Source organism: Amblyomma maculatum, chromosome 7 (assembly GCF_055883805.1).
Source record: "Amblyomma maculatum isolate TAMU_Amacu chromosome 7, ASM5588380v1, whole genome shotgun sequence".
Lineage (NCBI taxonomy): Eukaryota > Metazoa > Arthropoda > Arachnida > Ixodida > Ixodidae > Amblyomma > Amblyomma maculatum.
The window spans coordinates 33,799,373-33,821,917 of record NC_139350.1 but is presented as its reverse complement, the minus strand read 5'-3'; the positions used below and the strand labels follow the sequence as shown (position 1 = coordinate 33,821,917).

Here is a 22,545-nt window from a genome sequence, read left to right as displayed (position 1 = left end):
CTATATGCCCTGCTCATACCTATTTATTGCCCTGGATATCGTCTAGAATGTCTTGACTCGAGTTACTTCAGTGACCAGACTGTACAGACTTCCTATCTCAACGTTACACCGACCATTTCCCGTTCCATAGCTCTCTGCGTTCTCTTTACTTTAAGTACAGCTCCTTTCTTTAGCCTCCACGTTTCGGCTCTGTAGGTGTATACAGGTAAGCTGCTACTGTTATGTACTTTTCTCTTGAGCGATACCGGTAAGCTGCTTGTCAAAATCTGCGAGTACTGGCCGATTGCGCTCCATCCTAACCTTACTTTCTTAGTTATTTCCCTTTCATGGTCCGGTTCTGCGGTTACTATGCTTGTCCTAAGTAGACATATTCGCCAACCACTTCCAAATCAGCACTACCTATGGTAAACTGCTGCTTCTTCCCGAGGCTGTTAAATATTAGCTTAGTAGACTGCATACTAACTTTAGCTCTAAATTTATGCTTTTCTTGTCTAGGTCATCCCTCATTTTAATTCATCCCCTGATTAACTCAGGAAGGCAATGTCATCAGCGAATTACAGATTACTGATGTATACTCGATCAACACTTATTCCTAACAGCTCTCATTCGAAATCTCTGAATACTTCCTCTCAGCAAGCTGTGAATGGTACTAAGATCGTGTCTCCTTTCCTAACAGCTTTCTTTACAAAACTTTTATTACTTTCCTTATGCAGAACTATGGCTTGGTTCGGTTTATACGGTTTAACATCCCAAAGCGACTCAGGCTATGAGAGACGCCGTAGTGGAGGGCTCCGGAAATTTCGACCACGTGGTGTTCTTTAACCTGCCAGACATCGCATTGCACATGGGCGCCTAGCTTTCCGCCTCCATCGAAAAGCATCCGGCGCTGCCGCATTTCGATCTCACAGCCCTGGGCACAGTAGTCGACCGCCCTAACCACGGCACCACCACGGTGGGATATGCAGAACTGTGGTTGCTGTGCAGCCACTATAGATATCTTATAGTACTTTCACACAAGGCTCATCTGGATACACTCTGATTTCAGAATACCTGCATGAATATCGAGGTTTCGACTCAGTGAAATGCTTTCTCATAATGAATTTTATGTGTATGGGTTGGTTATAGTACGAGCATTGCTCTGTCATCTGGTTGCTGGCATGGATATGATCAATAGTGGAGTAACTTTTTGAAAACTTGCTTGATACTTTGGTTGATTGAAGTCTTAGCTTGTACTGATTCTATTAACGATCACGTTAGTAAATATATTGTACCTAACTGAGAGTGAGCTGCTTGGTCTGTCATTTTTCAAATCGAGTGTCCCTTTTCTTATGAATTAGGGTACTGTTAGCACTGTTCCGTGATTCTGGCACGGTCGATGTCACAACTGCATGGCCTATACAGGCTGGCCTGGTTTTCCAGCCCGATATCCCCTCCGTGCTCCAACAAATCTGTAGTTACCTGGTCCTTCATAGCTATTTTCCCCCTTTTCATGGCTCCAAATGTTCTCTTTTCCTCGTTCTTCGTTACTGACGGCACGTCTCATTGGCTTTCACCACAACACACTTCATTACTATCCTACTTCCTTCTGCTGCTGTATAGGTCAGCATAGAACTCGTCGGCTACATTTACAATATTGTTCATAGCAGTGATGACATCTCTAGTATGGACAACTAATCACTTGATCAGTAATATGTTTGTTTGTTCCTGTGTTATCTCGCACATACTCGTATCTGGCACATTTGCTCAAAAGACCCCTCCGGACACAGATAACAACGGACCCGCTTTATCAAGCCGCACCAAAATGCCTGCATGGCAGCAGCGCGTCTCACTCGAGATCCAAGGGTCCTGGTTCATGGTTCGATTCTGTACTCGCCCACTCCAATGTAAGGAGCAGACGGAGTTGGCAGCTCCTGCCATATCATCAACGTCATGACATGTGGTGTCGTCAAACGATCTGGCGACTAATCGGTGTCCGACCATAAGTCAGCTGCCTACGCCGTGGTCGTGATTTTTCGGTCACAAGGACAAACATGCCCGATTTTCTGGACGACGGGGCCTCTAACGCTGTGGGGTAAAATCTGCCGTTGGTGCTGTGAGCTAAACAATAATCGAACAGATGTGTACGGGATAAGAGAGGCGCAGTTAAAGTGGTTAGTGTTTGTGTTAGCATCGAAATGCATGTCCGCGAACGAAGTTTTTCAATAGGAGCCTTAACGCTATCACGAGAAATCGTTAAAAGTGCAGTTTAAATTTTCCTCTAACTATATGTTTCTGCACTGTAGTGTAGCCTTTCATAGGCTGAACATGATGCGAGGAATCGTTAAGACATATTTCGATATCTCTGTGAATGAAATGCAACTGTCGAAATGCAGTAGTATAATGCAGTGGTTATGGCGTTCAACTACTCTGCCGAAGGATGTGGGATGGAATCCCGTCCGCGGCGGCCGCTCTTCGATGAGGCTGAAAGCAAAACCGCCCGTGTGCTGTGCAATGTTTGCGTACGTGAAGTCCTCCTCCCATGGAGACAGAAATAAAGATTTTCATAATGTTTTAGATGTCCACTACCACAGCAATCATGCTGTTGAGCTGGGTTATTACGCCTTAAAAAATATGCGCATAACCGTTGATGCAATGTAACGCCTTCACACTCCGCATACGTTGATTTAAACGTCCATCGAATCCAAACGCTTCATCTGTGTACAATGTCTTATTGCCCTTCGCTACTCGCTATGCATTCTTTAAAGGTTGGCGCGAGCGCCGAGAGAGCAGTCTAATTTATTAGAGCACAGTGGGGATCGCCATCATCGCCGCTAGTGACATTTGACGTAGTTTAGATATTGCGGCACGAAGAGAATTTCTGCTGCGTAGCTTAGTTGTGTGCGCGTGTTAGAACGTTTGTTTTCTTTCTTCTTAAATTTTGACGCAGTGCCGACCAGGGCTGTCCTCGAGACACTAAAAAACCAAGTCCTACATCGGAGCAAGGTGTGTAGTGATTTCTATTGCAACATATGGAGCTGACGCGAGCGGGCTACGCCTTCTAACATTTTTCACCCGTTGACTATTTTAAACTGGCAATTGTGGCACGTGCGTGCTGGCAGTAGTCCTAGCACATTCGTTCCTGAACAAATGGTCTTTCCTTATATCCAGTGGGGAAGACGTGGCATAATTTAGACGGAATAGGATCCTTCAATTACTGATATGAGTGCGTGTGAATAATGACTTCAAGTAAAAATGCTATGTTTGTCGCGTCTCACAATGCTCGGGCTTGTTTTGTGCAGTGGGTTATGGCTTCACTCGCTCAGTAAGTGGTTCAACCATAATCAGATGGGAACTAAGTCTAAAGCAAAGTACATTCTACTACTCGAATGTAGCCAAAAAACATGTATTCACTTTTGTAATTCCAATTACACGCTGAAATGATGTCGAGCATAACAGCGATCTGTATAGCAAGGTAAGGGTGAGCAGTTTTGGCATACTTGCATAGTGCTACAGTAGTAATTCACTGGCAACGCAGGATGAAGAAAGCTATCCAAGAGGGTAAAGTTAATGGAGGGTCCGGTAACAGTAGATCCGCTCAGACGTTGAGCAGAGGAGGGGGGTAGATCCTGTTGGAAAAACTGGCCAACCAGTTTAGTCGCCTCCCCGTGACATTTATAGCGTGCCGGAATCTTTTAAGAAAGGTAATCCTATATTAATCCTTGAAAAGGAGAAAAGCGGATTTTTCTAAATGAAGCTGTTAAAACCACTGTACCGGTCAATATATGCCCATAACTCGCTCGGGAGGCGCTTATGTTTGTGCAAACAACGTATTTGCTTTAATTAAAAAGGTTTCACTCTGAACAATGACTTTTTATTTAACCGACATGACATATAAAAAAAAGGTCGGAAGGTTGGACAATTGTCTTCAATATTTTCATGATTATTTCTTTTAAAATTGTATTGCTGGCCCCCCTTTAGAATGCACGCCCAACAAATCTGGACCTTTTGAATGATTACAGAGCGATCGGCTTGCCTAGAGGGTATTTACTAAGATAGGTAATCGTTAATGGGGTGAAGAAAACTATTAGCTTAAAACCGGCAGAGGACAAGGTAGGCTTTTGTAAAGCCTACTCGACATTAGGTCAAGCGGAGAATTTAACCACCTTACGCAACCTTCAAAGATTACGAGAAACCGCTTGACCAGGTTGAATGCACCCCAGACATTCAAGCGTTTCGGAATCGGTACATAGCAATGCGGTATCTCAAAGTACTGTAACATTTTCTATCATGACCGCACAGTAATCTTATTCCTCCATACAGAAAGCAATAAAATCACAGAAAGGAAAGGTGTTAGAGAGACACGACTTCCCCAGTATCACTTGGAGCTTTGCTCCTAAATGTGTTCGGACATGGGGAGTATGAACAGCAAGGGTTATAATTTATTATAGAATGCCTTTTTTATTTGCTAATTGTTCTGCCGAGCTAAGTAATTGAGGTGAATAATTGCAAGGATGATTATTGACCCGAACGGGAAAATCTAGAAAGTAGCTTATATCTGTGTGCAGGAAACTAAATTAACGTTCATCAGCCTCGGAAGATTTCAGCAGAGTAGGATATATGTAGTGGGGAAGTTAACGTGGCCATTGAATACGTGTTCACTTGGGGCAGGAACGATCACGTATGGGGCAGAAACGTGGGAGCTAACGAGAAGAGATCAAATTAAATTGGGGATATCACATATAGACAAATACTGAAAGCAAGATGAAAAGCGTAGTGTTAAAGGCAGGTGCGAGAGGACTGAGAAGAACAATGAGTGAATGGCATTCTAGTCGAGTGAAAGAAAAAAACGCACATATGCTTTACATATAATTCCAATGGATTACGCTTGTTGTTTGCTAAAGGGTAATCGACTGAAAGCAAACCTAGCTGGAGGCGAAAATCTTCAGTGAACGGGTGAGAATTGCAAGTTTGCGAGGATGAGCTAAACGCAGCTGCAACATGACCGATTTAATTGATGGGAGATAGGCCTCTACTGTAGAAATGGCTTAATCAGATCTCTTATAATGATGGCAACAGCATAGTAGTTTTAACCTTGGCTACTCTTATATAGAAGAATCACAGCCAAAGGGGGCTTTGAATTTGTCGCTAGCGCTAAATACTCTACAGCTGTAGCCTTAGGGTCAATAATGGTGAGCCGCCGTTTCTCCAATGCGTAATTTGTACCTAACCCTCATGCATTGTGTAAAGCAGGAAAATGAACTGCGCTGACACTGCGCAGCCTGCGTCTATTCGTGGGCACTACAAGGAATGTTTGGACAAATCCCGCCACTAGATATCCTGCCGGGGATATCGTATACGTCACGGCTAGCTGTTTATATCGGTAGCGTAGAAGCCCCATCCGGGAAAAATGTGTTGCTGCTCACAACGTTAGGTCGTTGCCCGGAGTGAAGTGGCTTCCCCAGGCGAAGCACTGGCCGGAGGGGAGTAACGTCACCAGACCGGAAGAGGCAAATATAGTTTTGGACGCCCCATCAACTCGTCCGGGTGGATAGCTAAACGGTTTGGAGCATATACCTGACCACCAGGTAAATGACTCAGGAATGTCATGTTGTGCGCACTGAAAGACGCAGGGGCTCACAAACAAAATCACGAAAGAATGGCACAAAAAATACCAATGTAATGCCTTGCGATGTGAGTGGCTCATTGCGGCGAGCACAAGGTTTTATGAGCGCCTTACGGAGCGGAGCTTGCACCCTATATTGGTAGGTAACCATATTTAAGGACTGTGCCTTAGTGAATTGCCAGGCATGTACGGTATAGGACATTACTGTTTTAATCAATTGAGTTCCGTCTTTGCCAAGACGTTTCACGTGAGCGCTGGGGGGTGGTTGCAATTCCCGCGTTTGTAATGTAGCCGTGATGTCATGACCCTGTCGACCAATGTTTGCGAAACGATGCCGGACGTTGACTGCACAGCGTCAGCTCTTCCGCTGAAGACATTGCTTTAAATACTGCCGATGAGGTCATAGCCTTTCAACGGCTCTCATTCGTTGCATTGGACTACGAAATGTTGTCTGTTTTGAACATCTGGTTAGGCTAAAAGTATAAAGTGCGCTGGGTGCAAATTTATCCGTTCAGATAAATCCTTAAGAGGTCTGTAATCCTGAAACTCACTCTTGAGGTAGCCGCTTATTGACCAAGAATTAAATTCAGCTGCATGAGAAAAGCAGGGGTATGCTGCGACATCGGCTCATTTTGTTTGCGCAGCTGTGCAGTTGGATGCATTGTCCACAATACCGTGCACGCCTCTGCGGATCGCGTGGCTCTTCGTCCTCGTCTTATGCTAGTGAGCTCTGTCCCTTGTCGATGCGCGCTCTAGGCAGTTACTCGGTTAGGTAGGTTTATTCGAAGCAGTGAGGAAACTGACTTGAAACTACGCACAAGGATTACAAAGACATGATCCAACTCAAGGTTTCCGCGGAATTTTCCTTGCTGCCGCAAGATCCGGCCACGTGTCACAATATCCTTTCGATCAAGCAGCCAATGTCATGACACTTGAGTTTGTAAAAAAAAAGTAGGGTATGTTATCATATGGTACACAGATTTAACTTCCCGAAGCGTTTCGCGCTAATATGAAGGATGCCGTAATAGGGGCCTCCTGGTTCGTTTAGGCCATTAGACAACCCTGGAACCTCGGAAGTTTTGGTTCAATTTATGGGGTTTACCATCTCGAAGCGACTCTGGCTGTGGCGTACGCTTTAGTGAACGGCGCTGGATAATTTCGACCATCAGCGATTCTTTAGCGGTCAGTGACATAGCACTACACGCGGGCGCATAGCTCTTTACGTCCATCGAACTTTTGTCGTATTGCCGAGATGAAACTCAGGTCGTCAGTCACATTATCGAGTACCATGACCACTCAGCCACCATGGCGAGCGAACTGAGCGTCTTTCAGGGCAAGTGGAGAGCATTTCAGGGTGAAAACCTTTCTTTGCTCATGCATTGCATATGGAGAAAACGTGATCAGCAAGTGAACAAAAATACCAGGCAATTTCTTGTCAAAATTGTGACGGTAGCCTTTGTTCTGCAGCTTCTTAGGGTGGTGTCATATCATTTAACTTATTTATTTTATTTATTTTTATTTATTTATTACATACTGCAGACCCTTGGGTCCAAGCAGAGGGGCATAGTTGAGTACAAAAAAGAGCAAAGTACAACAACAAAAGTAGTAAGAAATTATACAATATTAATCGCAATGCATAGCCATCTGTAAATTAGTGTTACAATCTGATATTGTGCGAGGGAAAAAGGAAAACATAAACGTGTTAGTTCGAGCATAATAGGGCGTCAGTGAGTCAGGATGATGATGTCTCGTATAGCGTGTTGATGCAGGAGATATATAAGGGGACTGGTTTATTACAAGCTTGTTATTTCTCAGAAGAGAAAGGAATTCTAGCCTCAGCTGTTTTCTGCGGGATTCAAGTGTGGGAATAGAATTTTCTATCATTGTTTGAGAGGGTGAGTCAAACCTAGCGAATTTATTAAATATAAACCGAACTGATTTTCTTTGTATTTTCTCAAGGTGCTTGATATCTGACTTAGTGTGAGGATCCCATGCTATGCGTGCATACTCTAGCTTAGGTCTAATGAAAGAGATGTAAGAGAGTAACTTTACGGAAGAGGGTGCATTTTTTAGTTTGTGTCTCAAGAAACAGAGTTTGCGGAAGGCAGAGGAGCAGATAGTGTTAATACGTAAGCTCCAGGACAGAGTAGAACCCTATCGAAAATCCCACCGTAGATTACCATAAAGCCACCATCGTTTTGTGGTGGGTTTATGGTATTTAGAGTGGAAAAACGGTGGCCATGGTGTTTTTTTCGTGTCCATGATGGGCATGCTTTATGGGGGTCAATCTCGACCACCATACTGCCCACATCATCACCACCGAAAAATAACCATGGCCACCATTTTCCACCCTAACCACCAAAAACCCGACTGAATTCGTGGCGCCATGCTGGCGATGGTAGCAAAAGGTATGCATGGTGCGTGATCTTGCTTCTGTGGTGGATACGGTGGTTATGGTTCCCTACGGTGGGGCCATCGTGGGGCAGTCTTGGTGGTCAAGGTGGGCGGTAATGAAGAATGGCGGCCAACTTGGCTGGCTCATCTCGTGCATAGCGCACCATATGGCGGTGTGGTAGAACGAAGTATATAGATATGTCCGACGTATCGAGTCGATTCTTGAGCATTAAAGTGCACGTAGTAGAATGTCCTAAAGCCACGTACATTCGACAAATATACCAGTTATGCTGCTCGCCTTATTCCCCGCAAGCGAGCGTGCAGGCTATATTCGAATGTACATCGGATGCTACATCGGAAGCCGCGATCGCGACGAGGAGCTCACTGGTTTTTCACGCCTCACCTGCCTTCCCACAAACTAAGCAGGTTGATGTCTGCATTGGCCGGTTGTGCGTGGCGGGTGTGCAGCCACGCAAACGACAGCGGCAGTGCCTACGATTCGCACATCGCCGTGTACAGCGTGCTTGTATAATCGCGCGCCGCCCGCATTCAACGACCGTTCATCCGCGAGGACTGGCCTCGGAATACGTTTTTATCTTCAAAGAGAACAAATAACTTCATTTATAAAAGATTATACGTCATAGCTAAGTCAACAGTTATGCCGCCGCCGCCGCCGCGATGTCTATGCACGCTGTGAGCGAAGCTACACGGCCGTGGAAAGTCAGAAACATGAAATATCCGTTTCAGGTAAGCTTCGCTTGTAAACTGGGGAAAACATGGCGAAGCCCCAGCACACAGCTTTGTTTTCTCGCAAAATCTCTTATATAGAGTTTAATACAGCTCGGGTGAAAGTAAGCCGAAGAGGCTTCGCTCACGCAGCCGTTGCCGCAGGTTTCATGTGTACGCGTTGCACAAATTCCACGCAATTTCGCATCTCGCAAGCTACGCTGCAGCACCGCGATGTGGTGGTGCTTATGCGCATTTGGCACAAATCAAGGGGTCTGCGCTCGATTGTGCTAGGAAATGATAGCAGCGCCGCGACGAGAAAACTGGGGCATCGCGATCGAAAGAAAAATGAAAGCCCAGCTACTCAGCTTGCGCCTTGCTCATGTATACAGACATGACATTCGCTTCCAGGGAGAACAGTAGTCAGCCTCTGCTATGAAAATGAATGCAATGCAAATTTTCTCAGAGGTACCTATTACGGCTGGAAAAGCAATTTTCTAGCACATGTGCAGTAGCAGTAGTATGTAATTAGTTTATTATATATCCAAAAGGAAGGAAAAGGTGTTTGTCAGCCCCGGTATCTGCTATCTGATATCTGAATTGGGACGGCAGAAATAAATGGGTAGTGAGGAAGCAGAAGACGAAATCAAAGAGGTGAGCGATAGGGAGAAAAGAGGAAAAATAAAGATATATACACTATGGCACAATGTGCAGAATCGCGGGCCTTAGCAATAGCTCCAAGTGCAGAGGATCAAAGGTATGTGCTGTAGTGGCGTTTCCACATCGTGAAATAAGCTCCATATGCTTGAGCTAGCTGCATATAAGTGGAAGTGGCACATAATATGGAATTAGGGAAAACAACACTGCATGTACTGCCGTTCTCTTTCTCCTTGTGAATGTTATGCTGACCCTCATCAGAAGTCTCAAAAACAGTACAATTCATACAGAGGCTCTCTGAGAGTGCACTTAATTTGAGCACTACATTCCAGCAAAACCCTGTAACACTTTCCATAGGGACATTTTAAATGATGCAACAGCCACATAAAATCTTTTGTAGCCATAGGATTCATTTTGGGATTAGCTGCAACGAGATTGCTGATGCATGTGCCATATGAGCTGATAAAAGAAAAAGTAAGGAAATAAGCCTGTCCCAAGAAACTTCGTAACCCCAATGTAATATCCCAAAGATAAATAATGGTTGGCATATGGAATATGGAATATGAAAGCAAAAAAATCCACCAAGCCATATGCTGAGTATGTAAACAGTAACAGCATTGTTCAAAGCAGCTTTATGCTGTCTTCAAACAAGGCAATGACAGTGTAGCATGTAGTTCTACTTACCCGCTTTAAAAGAGGTATGTATACGAGTATAGTTAAAAAGAAAAATATGTTTCGGGTTTTCAGAACAGGAATGAATATCATCATCATCATTATCAGCCTGACTATACCCACTGCAGGGCAAAGGTCTCTTTCATATTTCTCTAATTAACCCGGTTCTGTGCTAGCTGTATCCACTTGACCCCTGAGAACTTCTTAACCTCCCTCGCCCACCTAACATTCTGCTGCCCCCTGATACACTTTCCTTCCCTTGGAATCTAGTTTGTTACCCTGAGTGACCATCGGTTATCCTCTTTTCGCACTACATGTCCTGCCCATGCCCATTTCTTCTTCTTAATTTGTACTAGAATGTCAGTAACTTGAGTTATTTTTCTGACCCACTCGGCACGCTTCCTATTTCTTAATGTTACCCCTACCATTTTTCGTTCCATAGCCCTCTGAGTTGTCCTCAACTTAAGTAGAACCCTCTTGGTTAGCCTCCACATTTCAGCCCCATAGGTGAGTACAGGTACGATGCAATACTACTGGACAGGCCGCCATTGGAAACTGACCCTGGCAACGTTTAACGCTAGAACCCTAGCTAGTGATGCTAGTTTAGCAGTGCTGTTAGAGGAACTAGAGGGTATGAAATGGGATGTCATAGGGCTTAGTGAGGATGGTTGTTGTCAGAAACAAGTATTTCTCAAAGAATGCTGGGCCGCTGAAAATATGTAAGCCAGAATCACTTTTGAAAGGTTGTTTTCTTGTAGAGTTGGCAACGAGTATTAGAGGTCGAAATATGGTTTATTCAGTAAGCATTATGACAGGCAGCATAAAATGCTGAACGCTATTTTCATGTTCACAAGGTATATATGAAGACGTTGAGGAAAACAAATGCGTTTTCAATCTTATACTATTCAGACTACAATAAATTCTGATGCTCATGGTGAGAAGCTTACCACAGCTATTTATCCTTGGGGCACACTGTATAGTTTTTGCCAGTTTATAATTATACAAGTTGTTCAATAATTTTGAAAAGTGAGAGATGCACACATCTAATTTTGCTTTGTCTGCAATTTAACACTTGACAGATACAAAACAAATAGAAAGTACTGTTTGTAAGCTAACTCAAAACTGTCTGATTAAGTATGACTGGTGAAAAGTGGATGCATCATGGCCACTACACTAATGAAAATCATGCCAAAGAAATTCTTGGAGGTACTGAAGAACTCATCCCATACAAAATTTTATTGCTGGAACATCTTTGCTTACCCATATATAAGTGTCCTAAGCAATGTTATCAGAACAAGTATGATAAGCGACCATGTCACAGTTTCCTGAACATCAAAAATAAACGCAGCTATAAGGAGGAGGTGGAAAAACACAAGGAGTTGCTTCAGCCTATGAGTGGGGTCTTCATTCCAGAGCTCCACTTACATTACCTAATGAAATGATGTCAATTTAAGGAAATAGCAAAACTCATTTCTGTTCCTTCAGTGATGTTTTACGACTACTGTCAGCTCTCTAAGAGTTACTGAAAGAATAAAATGTCTACAAGAAAAAGACTAACCATGAAGGCAAAATGCAACTTGGAAAGGAGGAACCTGAAATACTTTCACACTTGTAAAGCTTTCATATACATCGATGTCATATGTGCTATGCATTATACTAACAATCAGCCAGATGTGTTCTGGCTGTTTGGATCAAAGGTTTCATCATGGCTGCAGCTGAACATTAAAATATTGATTCAACAAATCTGCAATGCATTGCCTAAGCCCTCTAAACTGCATAGAACCCAAGTGCTTTTTGCAAAAAATGACAATTAGCAGATCAACATCAGGTCAATAAATATATTAAAAAATGCGATAATTCTAAGTATAATGAAAAGCTATGCACCATCATAAGAAGCAGAGCTAAAAAACAGGACACAGAAAAGAACACAAAGACAAAGTGAGCACAGCCAAGCTCAAAAATTGTGCTATGGCCTGTTTTTTTTTTTGCTTCACAAGATGATGACCAACTATCGAGAAAATCCCGTCTCAAGAATTCCATCAGAAATAACTAATAGTGCTTTATAACTTGTGGTGAATTACATTTCCTGCATTTCACCGTACCAAGATAAGGCACAGGACAAAAGGCAGATGCATGCGGTTGTACTCGACGTTTGTTGAAAGCATTACAGCACCCATATAGCCCTCCGCCACCGACTCGTTCTCATCTATAATTTAAACAGAATAAGAGTGAGAATGCAGCCATATGCTGAATTAAAATATGTGCTTAAAAGCTAATCAAACAATCTCGCTGGATAACTTGAATTGCAATCAATAGTGCCTCTGTCGAAAAGACAACAAACAATGCAGTCAAGTTATTTTCTGAATACAGAGAGAGCTAAGCGTAGCAAAGAGGAACTCTCATTTCTGTTCGAAACCCTGCAATCATGCCTTGTATCTGGGAATTGTACAAACTTTCACTTTATACTGCACACATCACTGACCATAGTAATCATATAGAGCAAAGGAGGTTAAAAAACAAAGGTGAGCTTGGCAACCTGTGTTCATTATATTTTTGTTGTCCTGTCCTTTACATTAAGGTTAGCATAATTGCAGCCCCACAGTTCACTTCTATGAAGTAGACTTTCTGCTCTTGCCTCGGTAGTGCTAACAGCACGACTATGCAAATAATATAGCGTCCTAATAATATAGTAATAATAATAATTATATAGTGACTGTGAAGCAAAGAAAAGGGTCAACCGGCATGTGAAATGATTGAGTTTGATCAGGCCATATTTCAAGTTAGGGGCACAGATTTGTGATTTCAACACCCTAGAGGCATCATCTACCTGTATAGCAGAATTACGAGGTAATTTAAAAGCAGACATTAATGTGTTATTATGAAGGTCAAGCCAACCTATTGACATACTTGCGGTAACAAGCTGACAATTTTTTTCTAAACTGAACTTCAAGGAATAGGAGAAACAGTGCAAGTGGGAATTGTGTAAGAAAGCATAAGATCAATGAATGAACTAATGGCACACTACAGTTTCGAAATTTCTTCTTGCATTCATAACCAAGTGCTTGCTTATTCATCCTGCATCGCAAGTTAATGGATAGCTCCGCTTTTGCAAACATCGTGAAATCGGTAAGCTTGAGTAACTACAAGTGGTTAATACTATTAGCAGCTGTCACTTGTTTGGCATAACTTAGTTTTCCAATGATACTCTCACGATGCACTGCAGTTTTTTTTTCCCCAAAGCTGCCAGCAGGCAGGTAGTGGATTGCCAGACTTGTCAAGTATGATTGCAACCATGCAAAACAGCTTTCACAATGTTTCAGATTTTAGTAAGCGCTTAAGGCTCAATTTCCAACTTGGATCCACACATAAGTGTGGCCTAAACGATCAGCAGTTTTGATCTTCATTGCCCACCATGCACACTTGCTGCTGTTGCCCTGGACACAGAGTTGAATACACGAACATTACAAACCAATGAAGCTACAACGGAATCGTTTTGATGCTGAACTCTTTTTTTTTCCGCCTTCAAGTAACCACTTCCGTGAAGTAATTCTACTTCAATAAGATATGTAGCTATAAATAATTACGTACACTGCCTCCCGGCAGCGAATACAAAATTTCAAACGTACCAATGGGTTTTTTTTAAATTTTTTTCTAAACAGTAGGTGTTAGGCAAAGAAAGGTGTTAGGCAAGGAGACACAATCTCCCCAGTACTATTCACAGCTTGTTTAGAGGAAGTATTCAGAGACTTGGAATGGGAGCAGTTAGGGATAAGGCTAGATGGAGAATACCTCAGTAATCTGCGATTTGCTGATGACATTGCCTTGCTAAGCAACTCGGGAGATGAACTGCAAATAATGATTGATGACCTGGACAGGAAAAGTAGAAAGGTAGGCTTGAAAATCAATATGCAGAAGACTAAGGTAATGTTCAACAGCCTCGGGAAGGAACAGGAGTTTACATTAGGTAGCGAAATACTGGAAGTAGTAGGCGAATATATCTACTTAGGACAGGTAGTAACCGCAGATCCGGACCATGAAAAGGAAATAACAAGAAGAATAAGATTGGGATGGAACGCATTTGGCAAGCACTCGCAGATTATGACTAGCAGCTTACCGGTATCGCTCAAGAGGAAAGTATACAACAGTTGCATCTTGCCTGCACTCACCTATGGGGCTGAAACGTGGAGGCTAACCAAGAGAGTTCTACTTAAGTTGAGGACAACCCAGAGGGCTATGGAATGAAAAATGGTAGGGGTAACATTAAGAGATAGAAAGCGTGCAGAGTGGGTCAGAGAAATAACTCAAGTTAACGACATTCTAGTGGAAATTAAGAAGAAGAAATGGACATGGGCAGGACATGTAGTGCGAAGAGAGGATAACCGATGGTCGCTGAGGGTAACAAACTGGATTCCAAGGGAAGGAAAGCGTAGCAGGGGGCGGCAGAAAGTTAGGTGGGCGGATGAGATTAAGAAGTTCGCAGGGGTCAAGTGGATGCAGCTAGCACAGAACCGGGTTAAGTGGAGAGATATGGGAGAGGCCTTCGCCCTGCAGTGGGTATAATCAGGCTGATGATGATGATGATGATGATGAAACAGTAGGTGCGATCTTCGCCGCTCCAAGCCCAAATTCCGAACACAGCTTCATGCACTTTCTTCCAGACGAGACAGCCACTCGAGGAAAGCTTCGAAATGGCTGTTTCCGCTTCACTGTGCCCTCCTCACATACAATTGCTGCGTGCCAATCTACAAACACAGGCGTTTCTCGCTTCGTTTTATGGATGAGTGACGCACTTGGCCCATCGTACACGACACGCACACAGGCACGTAGAAACACGGCTTATTTATTTACAAACACGGGGGTTCCTCGCATCGGCTTATTAATGAATGGCACGCTTGTGGCCGATCGTACGAAACGTGCGCTCGCGCGCTGAAACACGGATTATCTACAAACACAGATGCTTCTCGCGTGGCATGCTTGAGGCTGATCGTACACGACCATAGCCTCATTTGACACGACATGCGCACGCGCACGTACACAGCTTGTCACACGCCATGAAGCTTCTTGGTGTTCCGACGGCAAGGCAGGTTGCTTCAGTTGTCACTTGCGACGTTGCACTCAGAGTATCACAAACATTTACACATTTTATACGGGTGCGATCAAAAATCAGCTGACCGGGGATTGCCAAACCCACCGAGATTATCCCTCTCAAAGCGCGCCGTCTGTAGCTTGCAGTTTAGTTCATAATTTTACCGCTGTCGGTTAGCGCTGCATACCATATACTAAAATAAAAAAAACAGAGTGAGAAATAGTAATTGTTTCTAATTTTGCACCCATTAGCTTTTAAATAATGTTAAAATATTGAGTAGTGTTAAAGAGGCGTAATATTATAAATAATAAGCCATTAGAGAAGTTAATAAATAAAAAAAATATGAGTGAGTAAGCGACACTTAACGGCCACTTGTCGAACCGGTCACGAAAAATATGGTCGAAAAATGGGCTTGCGACGTAGGTGGGCGCAACGGCCGCGGCAGCCGCGATACTCTCTGTGTACGCAGCTTTGCTGTTTGCAAATACACTGCTCGTAAGCTTGTATGCTTGTATGATGTACGGTTGAATCTGAAGATGGCCACTTTTCCCGGGCGCACGTCCAGCGTCTTCGGAGCAAAGTAACGACGTAAGGACGAGCGCGGTGCTGTCATCACTAGCAAAGCCGGTGAGTATTTTGCCTGTTGGTTTGATTTTCCGCTCGCATTCCATTCTTGCTGGGCTCTAAGGTGCTGGACGCAAAAATGAAAAAGCGAATCTGACACAGCGCATTGTACAAATGTGGAAATTACAGACTTTGGATCGCGCGTCGCGGAGTGAAATGCACGTGCAATTTCTCGAGCGACCGTTGTGGGCTACATTGAATGAGCAGGGATTGATTTTGACAGCGTATGAAGAATAAAAACGGAGAGGGCCACAGCTAGTTTACAGCGCGTATCTATTTATGCAGGAACATGAGTTGTTGCTTCGCGCTTCTTGAGAGACCCCCAGTGAGCGATTCTGAACACCGCGTTGACGATAGCCACATATAAACCGCAAACGCGTACAACTCGGCGGCTTGTGAGGGCTCGTACTGAGAAGCAGCGTACTAAATTCGACTCGATATAAGGTGAGGACGAAATATTTTGTCAGGACGTGAACTCATTTTCTTTATTTTGAAAGAATGGTGAGTCGGCTACCTCCGCAATGATTTTATGGAAGCAATAGGTTTTCAATACAACTGCAGCTGGCACCAGCTGGCACTTGGTAACCGCGGTTACCAGAACTTTGTGTTTTATTTACTGCTAACATATTTCAGAATTCGTATGTTTATAATTGGAAAAATTATCCTAATAATCGTAGTAATTTCATTCATAGTATGCACCTTAGCATTGGCACGTGGCTGTGTACTATAAACTGACGGGTGCACTCTCGTGGTAATGATTTGTTGCTACACTACGTATATATTTATTTGCAAACACTGAAACATGGAATTCTGGGCTATGGGCAGGTTTACACGAGGCATTATACGTAGAAAATAACGGTAGGTGAGAAAAAAGATTATGACAAAGGCCTGAACCAAATAGCACAAAATTTAATTATGCGTTCACCTTTGGAGATTAATTTATTTTAAGACTGTACCAAACTAACATTAGTGTAGTGTGCTGGTTCCAGTTAACAAACTATTAGATTTTGCTAATCTCAAGAAAGTGGTGTTTAGAGCGTAGAAAACTACTTAAGCAACTGCGGTAAGGTCTCGACAAATGCCTGGCACATACAGGGTGGCTGAACAGTTTAAAAGATCACTGAACAGGGGTAGAAGGGGAGCCTCAGATCTTAACCCAAGCCAACGTTTCGACAAGTGGATTTGTCTTCGTCTAGCTGCCCAAATAAAGACAAGTCCTCTTTATAGAACTGTGGCTCGACTTGCAAACTGAGGCTTCCTCTCAACCTTCGTTCGGTGCTCTGGCACATACAGGGATACAAAAGAAAAAATTCACAGTTCAGAGTTTAATGCGGGGAAACAAGTTTAAGGCCATGCGGCACATTAGTAGTACGCCACGCAGCAGCCTGAAAATGTCTTGTAATAACCTCTGTGTGAATGTGAAATTTGAATTTCCTTGTAGGGAGCCAGTACTAATGCTTTTAACTATCTTGCTTGAGGTTAATTTTCTTTATCGAGCCAGCACGTTGTCTCTCTGCCATACTGATATTGATGCAGGACTAGAAAAACTTTACTGCCATATGAAATATACCTTTAGGTGCAGCTATTGCCTTGTTTAGTTTTATTTCATCTGACATAAAGGCAAAAAAATGCACCAATTTTACCATACATCTTCATGCAGGTGTTAAAACTTGGCATCTGATGGAGTCCGTCTCCCAAGCTTCATAGCTGGATCTTTGTGTAACAAAGACTGCAGGCATGGTTCATGCTGGAAGCTGCACCTTCCAGCCATTCAAGGTCTGCACTGCATGGATGCTACTTTCATTTCTGGGCACATCGCTACTCCAGTCTGTAACATGGTACAGTGCCAGCTGACCTGACAGTGCTGTTTTGCTGGGTCATTGTTATTTGTACAGGTGTGTTATTGTGAGCCTCAATTGCATCATGTATGTTTACTGGATTAATATAGACGTACTCATGTTACTTTTGTTAGGGCCATCAGCATGCTTAACCCGAATGCTCAACAGCGTGCCCTAAACTGACGCAGGCATTGCAAAGTGTTGGCCACTGGAGCTGAGACAAGGCCTCAGCATATTTGTGGTGGCTGACGACAGCTGGAGTGCAGTTTGATACAAGTTGTTTTCGACTTTCTGAGGGAGTGCACTCTTGACAAGGCTGTAACACTGCAACTGCATTTTGCTCGTGTCTGTAGCTGAACATGTTACAGTTTGCTTATCTAGTCAACCTTACATGCTGTGTGTGACTGCTCGTGCTCCCTTTTTTTTTTCCTGCTTGAAACAAAGTTGAGGAAAGGAGGAGCGAATGGGGATTCATGATGTTTATAAAGTTGAATGACAAATACATATGCTGGCTACAGTTCAGCTTTTTGAGGCCAAACTTCTTTATTCTCAGGTTCATGACTTCATGAGCTTTGATTCTAAACCTGAAATGTGCATGAGCAGTCACACATCATGTCAAATTGCTAAGCAAACTTCGTGTTTGCTGTGTGCGCATGTAATTTTCTTAGTGTGTAATTTTCATCTGAATACTCAGTACACTACAGAATGCTTGCACGTTTGGTGTTTTTCATGTAAGTTATTTATTGAAACTGAGGGGAAATAGTCTCTTCCCGAATAGTACATATCAAAGGTGAAACTATAGCCTAACAGAAAAACACACTCACATGGAAGGCAACGAGACACAAGGTTGACCAACAACTCATCCTTATTCCAGGGCGCAGACGAATATAAACGTGAAAGGGAGAGGGAATGTGGGGCATTATTAACACAAAAAAATGACGTGCGTGAGATTAAAAGCTAAAACCAATGTGAGGAAACGCGGCTGAAACACCAGCGCCGCGATAACAAAAGGGGGGCGGTGGGTGGAACGGTGATGGCTGGAGACACCAATGAGAGCCAATTTAGTCAAGCACTAGGGTGCTAAAAACTTGTACAACTGTCCGAGGTATTTCTTCTTTTCGACGAGTGCCACAAGACAGTGCTGATGAAGATCCCCGTAGTCATTATGTAATTGCCACCGCTTCCAGCGCTGCCTGCATTCACTGCACATTCTTGTTGTGGGTTCCCAATGCTTGCAGTGTTGAGACAAATGCCCCCCTCCTGAGAAGCATTGTTGGAATACCTTGCGTGCTTCTTTGCTCGTTCATTATAGCACCTACCAATCTGTTTTACGTACACTTTACCACACTAGATGGGAAACCTGAAGCCAACACCACTTCACAACCACGCATATCGCACCTGGGCACCTTTTCAATATTATTAACCTTTGAGCACATTAAAACGCTTAGGGGGGCATACATCTCGGCACTGCAAGCATTGCAAGCCCACAGGATCTGCCCACTGGTGCACGAGCTGACCTGCTTGGCTAGGAAGAGCACCCAGGTAACTCAAAACGTGCTGGAAGCAGTGGCAATTAATGACTATTAGCATGGCCTCTGTGGCACCTACTGAAGAAGAGCAGAAATGTCTTGGACAATCCTACAAGTTTTTAGTGCCCTAGTGTTTGACTAACTTGGTTTTCTTGTTTGTGGTTCTAGCCGCCCCAACCTCTCCCCCCCCCTTTTTTGTTGTCGTCGCTTGTGTTTAGCCACATTTCTTCACGCATTGGTTTTAGATTTAATCTCTTCCAGGTTCGCCTTTTACAGCACCCATGTTCATACATTTTCTTCTTTATATTCTGCTCTGATCCTGTGGCATTGACTTCATTTATTTCATTGTGACAACTGAGTGCATTTTTCGTGTTAACGCCCTTCACTTCTTTACCCTCTTCCTTTTGCTTTCATATTCTTCTGCATCCTTGAACAAAGATTAGTTGTTAGTCAGCCTCATGTACTTTCGTATTCCTTGTGTCTTTTTCTGTTAGGCTATAGCTTCAACTTTGACATGAAACAACTAGCTCAGATCTAGATCATCCTGGAGTAGTAAATGCTCTGGCTAAAGATTTCATAATACTCAAATATTTCGAGCTGAGTTTTTAAAAGCTTAAAGATGACACCTTGAACTGAAAAAAAAAGAACTAAATCGATAATGAATGATTTTGGAGTGACAAGTTCTTCATGCATAATATAGAAGTACAGCTCATATACATTTTTTTTTTCGGAAATTTTAAAGGTTTTTATTATTTTTATGGACACTTCACTCCCTGACAACTTTCTTGTGTTTGACAGCGAAGGCTACACAAGAAAGGGAATGAGTCCAGCCTTTGTCTCCATGCCACTGACAGTGGGTTGTTCAGGGGAGGGGTGAGGAGGGGAGGTTGAAAGGATGGTGCGGGTTTTTTGCTGTCCCGACAGTATGGGGGCAAAAGCCTATTTCTTTCCCTTTCTTGTGTAGCCTTCACTGCATAGCCACTGAGTTTTCCATGAATACAGTCGTACAGTAGTCAGAAAAATTCAAAAGGCTATCACATGATAGGATCTTTAACCCCTAGATAGGGAAATGGCTTTTGACTGTAGTAAATGCTGCAAATTATAAAAAAAAACATTGAGAGGGTCAAGCATCCAGATGCATTCAACATGGAATGGCCATAAAGAAAGGATGTGTTATTATTGTGGTTACTGCACTGTTCTGTCAGGATAATCTCGGGTTCTTCCTGTATGCATTGTAAGTGCACATTATTAGCTATGCCTATAGAAAAGCTGCTACATTATGAACCCACTGTGCATGGCATCTTCAAGCTATTAAGTTTTCTGTATCATTCTTGCAATGTGCCTAAGAGCCACCTTTATAACTGCAGGTGTGGTTATGGCTGTGCTGCTTGTGCCACTCAACGCCGATTTGGTCCTGGAAATTGCTGGAACACCTTGGATGCGTGAAAGAGCTGCTGTCCAGAGCCTAACTGCGGAAGCCTGTTGCTACATTGCAGGCTCAACTACCATGGAGCACACCATACCATTTTAGTCGACACATTCAAAAGTAAGTGAACTTTCCCAGTAGACATTCTATTATACTGAATATATTTTCAGTATTTTAGGATATGTACTTAGATCATCTTAGCATGAGCCACTTTGGTGCTTTAAACCCCATGAACCAAGCAAGGCTGAATTTGAGAAAGATGGCTTCAGAGTATGAAAGAGCACTAAAGAAGGGTAGAGGAGAAGCCTCAGTTCGCAAGCTGAGCCAGTGTTGTGACAAGGGGACTTGTCCTTGTCTGGGTAGCACCATCATAACTAGCAGGGTTTAAATGCACTTTTGCCTCAGAAGAACGAATGCTAGGGAGGGAGAAGAAAGAAGCAGGGCAAGGAGTGAATGTTTCCTCGGGGTATGAATTTATGAGCCTGGAACCGGTGAACCCTGTGACCTGAAAACGAAAATAAAAAGTGGCAGTAGCAGAAAAAGGTATAATTCAAGGTAGATAATGACTCAGCATTTAAAGCAGGTTTAAGGGGTACTCAACTTCTGACTTTTTTTGAGGGGGGGGAGGTTGTTTTTGCAGTCCGGTTTGAGCGAAGGACCTGCAGATGCTCCCTTCGTCTGATGCGTGCATATGAGTGCATTGAGACAATTCAGTAAAAGCTTGGTAGGGTAGTAAAGGAAACAAAAAGATAGTGTGGCTAGATATTGTTAATTTTCGAAAGGAGCAAGAGAAAGTCACTGCTTGCAATGGAAGTCCGCATCGCAGTGTAGTAGCGCAGTCCCGAGTCCCATCGTTCCGTGCGGTGTGCGCCACCAGCAACGACAGGCATTGGCATTGCCATTGCATGACACATCTCCAGGGATTGTTGCCTCATGCTGTTGCGCCTGTATGCGCAAAAGCATCGCTGCCGCTCGGCGATGCCTCCGCTCGCCACTTCGCTGTAAGCGGGTCAAGCTCTTCGTGCACTTCGAGTAATGCGGCTTAAAATGAATGCGTTTGGGTCGGGACCGAAAGATATTTCGAATATAACGAGGGATTACTGTAGTGCAAATATCTCGAAAGGAAAACTAGAATTCCTTACATACATTCCCTCTGCACTATAGCTAGTAGGGACAACACTCCCATAAAGCATTAATTGTAGTTTATTCTCAGCATGTGTAAAATCCACTACCCCCCCCCCCCCCCCCCTTCTTCAGACAACAGCAAAGCTGCAAGTGTTTTTCTAAACACGTTTCCTTGTCACCACTGCTTTGGCTCCACTTGAATCCTTTTCTTCAGATAATGTCTCGCTAGGCAGGTGTAGTCTACTCTGATTTGCTTTTTTTTTCTATTGTCCTCTTCTGGAAAGCTCAGTATTCCCCTGTGGCCATATATCTTGTTAGATCTCTTTACGATGCCTGTCTGTACCCTTTCAAGAAACGGGTGTCATAATCCAACCTGCTTCAGGTGGTTATCTTGTGGCTTATCCTGCTGCTGCCACTCTTTATTTTCGTTTTAGGTCACCTTGTCACAGGTTGCAGGCTGATAGAAATTGATACCCAAGGAAATATTCTTTCACTCCTAGCCCTGCTTCAAGCTTGCATCTGTACAAGACATGGCAGAACAGAATTTGTCAAGGTACGTGGGTGCCTTCAAATTTTATTAGCACTGACTTGGTCTTTCTCATCATTCAAGTGGAAAGGATCATCTCATGCCGCGGTTGAAGAGTTTATAAATGTTCGGTTTCCGAAAGACCTTTTCCAGTTTCGTGAATTACGTCCCGGTACGAATTCACGGGGGCTATCATGCAAGATTGGATGATATGAGTTTTGGCTTGAATGAATAACGAGGTAACTGCTGCTACCTTTTGCGCAGTGAATTCATTGGTTGTCTTCAGAAGGATGACATTCTGGTGGTACTTGATTTTCAGAGTTCTTTCTAGCCATCCCTC

General features: G+C 43.4%; 1 long non-coding RNA gene across 1 annotated transcript; it reads left to right on the top strand.

Annotated features, from left to right (window-relative positions):
- The first annotated feature begins 15,562 nt into the window (after window positions 1-15,562).
- On the top strand, window positions 15,563-20,658 carry LOC146182944 (uncharacterized). Its single transcript, XR_014708446.1, has 3 exons — window positions 15,563-15,764; window positions 17,422-17,537; window positions 20,496-20,658. It is a non-coding gene; the product is annotated as an uncharacterized LOC146182944 (long non-coding RNA).
- The last annotated feature ends 1,887 nt before the right edge of the window (window positions 20,659-22,545 follow it).